The following is a 6,000-nucleotide window of genomic DNA, read 5'->3' on the forward strand; positions in this document are numbered from 1 at the left end:
CCCCTGACAAATTCGTCCGCCCCCCCTCCCTCCCAGGATATTGGTGCCCATCTGGTTCAGGTGCAAACCGTCCTGTCTGTCCAGGACCCACCTTCCGCAGAATGTGCTCCAATTATCCACGACCTGAAACCCTCCCTCCTACACCATCCCTGCAGCTACGTGTTTATCTGCACTCTCTCCCTGTTCCTCACCTCACTAGCACGTGGCACCGGCAACAAACCAGAGATGGCAACATGGTTTGTCCTGGCTCTGAGCTTCCAATCTAGCTCCCTAAATTCCTGTTTCAAATCCCCGTCCCTTCTCTTTGCTATGTCGTTGGTACCGATGTGTAACACGACTTGTGACTGTCCCCCCTCCCCCTTAAGGATTCTGAAAACACGGTCCGAGACGTCACGGGCCCTGGCACCCGGGAGGCAACATACCATCCGCGAGTCTCTTTCATTGACACATACCCGTCTATCTGTCCCTCTAACTATTGTGTCCCCAATAACTATTGCTCTCCTGCTCTCCCTCCTTCCATCCTGAGCCACAGGGATGGACTCAGTGCTGGAGGTCCGTTCACCATGGCTTACCCCTGGTAGGTCATCCCCATCAACAGTATCCAAAGCGGTATACTTGTTACTGATGTTAACGACCACAGGGGATCCCTGCACTGACTGCTTCCTCCCAGCCCCTCTCACCGTCACCCATCTCTCTTGATTCTTAGGAGTATCTACATCCCTGAAGCTACTATCTTTGAGCACCTGTGACTCACGAATGATCCGGAGTTCATCCAGCTCCAGTTCCCTGACGCAGTTTCTGAGGAGCTGGAGATGGGTACAATTCCCACAGCTGAAATCAGCAGGTACACTGACGGCGTCCCTCACCTCAAACATTCTGCAGCAGGAACATTGCACTGCTTTCCCTGCCATCCCCTCTAGATAAAAAGAGAAAAAGAAAGATAGAGCTTACCTGTTATTCACTCTACCCCTTAGGTTAAAGGAGGTGGAAGGGTGGGGGACACTACAAGTGTAGTGTCTATGTTTTCGTAACCGCCAAACTTAAATACAGGTAAAAATAAAACTAAAACACTTAACCAGCAACCATTGCGCCCCACACACGAACAGAAATCAGCTGTTATGCGCATGCGCAAACACTTTAAGTCTGTACTATTGACCCAGCAGTCCCACTGTCCTCACTCCGACCGGGTACAAGCTGGAAATTCCCAACAGTAAGTTTTTTAAAAAAGTACTCCCCTTCTCAGCAAGCACTCACTCAGCAACCCCTGCGCCCCGCACGAGACCACCTCAGGGAAAAGAAAAACTACTTACCAGTCACCAGCCAATCACTTACCTGCAGTCTGTGACGTCATGGTTCGACTTCTTTGTACTTCTACAAGCCCTCGAATCTCCCTCTTTATCTTTACTCGGCTGGGATCCTTACAGTCATCGTATGTTTGGGGCCTAGAAGAGGAGGTAGGGAGGGAAACACTGAACAACTGTTTGGGGTTTAACTGTCACTTGACAACAGACCCTCCACAAACCACCTTCAAGATGCTGTGACCGCAATGCACAGATGCAATTTTGGCCCGCAACAGCCAATCAGCAGCGCTGCTCTACTGCCCTCTGTTGGTTGCTTGTCTTCACTTGAACACGGAGGGTGTCTTGCTCAGGCACACCCTCTGGTTGCAGTGACCGCAAATCACTGATGCAAATTTTACCCAGAACAGCCAATCAGCAGCTCCGTTCTACTGCCCTCTGCGGGATGCTTGCCTTCACTTGAACACAGAGGGTGTCTTGCAGAGGTATATTCGGGTTCAGTGACTGTAATGCACTGATGCAAATTTTCACCGTAATTCCTCCATGTCTGACATTGGACCGTCAACCTGGCAATTCCAAAATGTCTGAAACTGGATCCTCTGACTTGTATTTCCACCATGTCTGAGACTGGACCTTCTGCCTGGCAATTCTACCATGTCTGACACAGGACCGTCTGCCTGGCAATTCCACTATGTCTGACATTGGGCCGTCTGCCTGGCAATTCAACCATGTCTGACACTGGATCCCGTCTGCCTTGATATTCCACCATAGCTGAGACTGGACTGTCTGCCTGGCAGTTCCACCATGTCTAGAACTGAACCGCCTGCCTTGTATTTCCACCATGTCTGACACTGCACCATCTGCCATGTAATTCCACGATGTCAGAAACGGGGACGTCTGCCTAGCAATTCCACCATGTCTGACACTGGACCGTCTGCCTGGCAATTTCACCATGTCTGAGACTGGACCGTCTGTCTGGCAATTCCACCATGTCTGACACTGGACCGTCTGTCTGGCAATTCCACCATGTCTGACACTGGACCGTCTGCCTGGCAATTCCACCATGTCTGACACTGGACCGTCTGCCTGGCAATTCCACAATGTCTGACACTGGACCGTCTGCCTGGGAATTCCACCATGTCTGACACTGGACCGTATGCCTGGCAATTCCACCGTGTCTGACACTGGACCGTCTGCCTTGTAATTCCCCCATGTCTGACACTAGACCGTCTGCCTGGCAGTTCCGCTATGTCTGACACTGGACCGTCTGCCTTGTAATTCCACCATATGTGACACTAGACCGTCTGCCTGGCAGTTCCGCCATGTCTGACACTGTATCGGATGCCATATAATTCATCCATGTGTGACACTGGACCGTCTAACTTGTAATTCCATCATGTCTGACACTGGACCGCCTGCCTGGCAATTCCACCATGGCTCAGACTGGACTGTCTGGCAATGCCACCATGTCTTAAACTGGACGGTCTGCCTTGTACCTTATTCCGGATGCTCCTTGCATTGAAGTAGACACACTTCAACCCACCTTTCTGTCTGCCAGTACACTCCTGCGACATTGATACCTTCCTCAGTTCGTCACTGCTCTCAACACTGGCTTCTGGACTATAGCTCGTTTTTCCAGCCCCCTGACAAATTCGTTTAACCACCCCGCACACCCCCCCCCCCCCCCCCCAAACAGCCGTACCAAATTTCTCCCCCAGTATATTGGTGCCCCTCTGGTCCAGGTGCAAACCGTCTTGTCGGTACAGATCCCACCTTCCCCAGAATATGCTCCCATTATCCACGTGCCTGAAACCCTCCCTCCTACACCATCCCTGCAGCCACGTGTTTATCTGCGCTCTCTCCCTGTCGCTCACCTCACTAGCACGTGGCACCGGCAACAACCCAGAGATGACACCATGGTTTGTCCTGGCTCTCAGCTTCCTAAACTACTGTTTTAAAACCCCGTCCATTCTCTTACCTATGTCGTTGGTACCGATTTGTACCACGACTTGTGACTGTTCCCCCTTCCCCCTCAAGGATTCTGAAAACACGGTCGGGGATGCCACGGACCATGGCACCCGGGAGGCAACATACCATCCGTGCATCTCCTTCGCTGCCACAGAACCGTCTATCTGTCCCTCTAACTATCGAGTCCCCAATAACTATTGCTCTCCTGCTCTCCCTCCTTCCCTTCTGAGCCACAGGGACGGACTCAGTGCTGGAGATCCGTTCACCGTGGCTTACTCTTGGTAGGTCGTCCTCATCAAAAGTATCCCAAACAGTATACGTGTTACTGAAGGGAACGACCACAGAGGATTCCTGCACTGACTGCTTCCTCCCAGCCCCTCTCACCGTCACCCATCTATCTTCATTCGTTGGAGTAACTACATCCCTGAAGCTACTATCTATCAGCACCTCTGTCTCACGAATGATCGGAAGTTCATCCAGCTCCAGCTTTAGTTCCCGAACGCGGTTTATGAGGAGCTGGAGATGGGTGCACTTCGCACAGGTGAAATAAGCAGGGACACTGACGGCGTCCCTCACCTCAAACAGTCTGCAGGAGGAACATTGCACTGCCTTCCCTGCCATCCCCTCTGAATAAAAAAAGAAATAGCTTACCTGTTATTCACTCTACCCCTTAGGTTAAAGGAGGTGGAAGGGTGGGGGAACACTACAAGTGTAGTGTCTAGGGTTTGGAAACTGCCCAACTTAAATACAGGTAAAAATAAAACACTTAACAAAAACCACGGCGCCCCACACAAAAACAGCAATCAGCTGTTATGGGCCTGCGCAAACACTTTAAATCGTTACTACTTACACAGCAGTCCCACTGTCCTCACTCCGACCGGATTCAGCTGGAAACTCCAGTTTTTAAAAAAACTTACTCCCCTTCTCAGCAAGCACTCACTCAGCAACCACTGCGCCCCGCACAACAACACCTCAGGGAAAAGACAAAATACTTACCAGTCACCAGCCAATCACGTAACTGCATGCTGTGACTTCACCGTTAGACTTCAACTTGCCCTCGAGTCTCCCTCTTTATCTTTACTCGGCTGGGATCCTTACAGTGATTGTCTTTTTGTAGTTAGAGTGGGAGGTAGGGTGTGAAACACTGAACAATTGTTTGGGGTTTAACGGTCACTTGACAACAGCTCCTGCACAAACCACCTTCAAGATGCAGTGACCGCAATGCACTGATGCAAATTTTCCCCTCAACATCCAAACAGCAGCTCCGCTCTACTGCCCTCTGCTGGATGCTTGCCTTCACTTGAGCACGGAGGGTGTCTTTCTCAGGTACACCTCCTGGCCGCTCTGACCGGTATGCACTCATGCAAATTTTCCCCGCAACAGCCAATCAGCAGCTCCGCTCTACTGCCCTCTGCTGGATGCTTGCCTTCAGTTGAACACGGAGGGTGTCTTTCTCAGGTACAACTTCTGGCTGCAGTGACCGCAATGCACTGATGCAAATGTTTCCAGCAACAGCCAATCAGCATCTCCGGTCTACTGCCCTCTGTTAGATCATGTGTGGGTGGGTTGATGTGTTTATGGTGGTCACTGTGTGTGGGGGATTAGTATGTGTGTGTGGAGTGTGTTTGTCTGCGTGGGAGGGGGTTAGTGTGTGTGTCGGGGGCATTAGTGTGTGCGTGGGATTGGTTTAGCGTGTGTGAGCATGTGTGGTTAGTTTGTATTGTTGGCGGTTAGCGTGTGCGGGGGTGTTAGTGAGTGTGGGGTGGTTAATGTGTGTGTTGGGGGCGTTTACTGTGTGGGGGGTTATTGTGTGTGGTGGGGGGGTAGTGTGTGCGTTTGGGGGTGGTTAGTGTGTGTGGGGTGGTTAGTGTTTGTGGGGTTGGTTAGTGTGTGTGTGTTGAGGGCTTAGTGTGTGTGGGGGTTAGTCTGTGTGTGTGTGTGGGGGGGGGGATTTTTGTGTGGGGGTTTAGCGTTTGTCTGTGGTGGGTTTAGTGTGTGTCTGTGTGGTGGAGCTAGTGTGTGTGTGTGTGTGTGTGTGTGCGGGGGGGGGGGGGGATTAGCGTGTGTGGGGAGGGGTTAGTGTGTGTTGGACAGTTAGTGTGTGGGTGGGGGTTAGTGTGTGTGTGGAGGGGGTTAGTATGTGTGGGGGGGGTTCGTGTGTGTGGGGGCGGGGTTAGTGTGTGTGGGGAGGTTAGTGTGTGTGGGAGGTTAGTGTGTGTGCGGAGGGGGGGTTAGTGTGTGTGGGGGGTTAGTGCGTGCGCGGGGGGGGGGTTTAGTGTGCGTGGGGGGTTAGTGTGGGGTGGGGGGGTTAGTGTATGGGGGGTGTTGTGTGTGCGGGGGGGGGGGGGTTAGTGTGTGTGCGGGGGGGGGGGGTTAGTGTGTGTGCGGGGGTTAGCGTGTGTTCGGGCGGGTTAGTGTGTGTGGGGGTGGTTAGTGTGTGTGAGTTGGAGGGGGGTTAGTGTGTGTGGGGGGCTATGAGTGTGTGAGGGCCTTTAGTGTGTGTGTGGGGTTTAGTGTGTGTGTGGGGGGAGGGGGGTTAGTGTGTGTGGGGATTAGCGTGTGTGGGGGTTAGCCTCTGTGTGTGTGGGGAGGGGTTAGTGTGTGTGGTGGTTTAGCGTTTGTGTGAGGTGGGTATAGTGTGTGTCTGTGTGGTGAAGTTAGTATGTTTGGGGGGTAGCGTGTGTGGGGAGGGGTTAGTGTGTGTGGGACAGTTAGTGTGCGTGGTTGGGGTTTA

The sequence above is a fragment of the Scyliorhinus torazame genome, chromosome 20, assembly GCF_047496885.1.
Source record: "Scyliorhinus torazame isolate Kashiwa2021f chromosome 20, sScyTor2.1, whole genome shotgun sequence".
Taxonomy (NCBI): domain Eukaryota; kingdom Metazoa; phylum Chordata; class Chondrichthyes; order Carcharhiniformes; family Scyliorhinidae; genus Scyliorhinus; species Scyliorhinus torazame.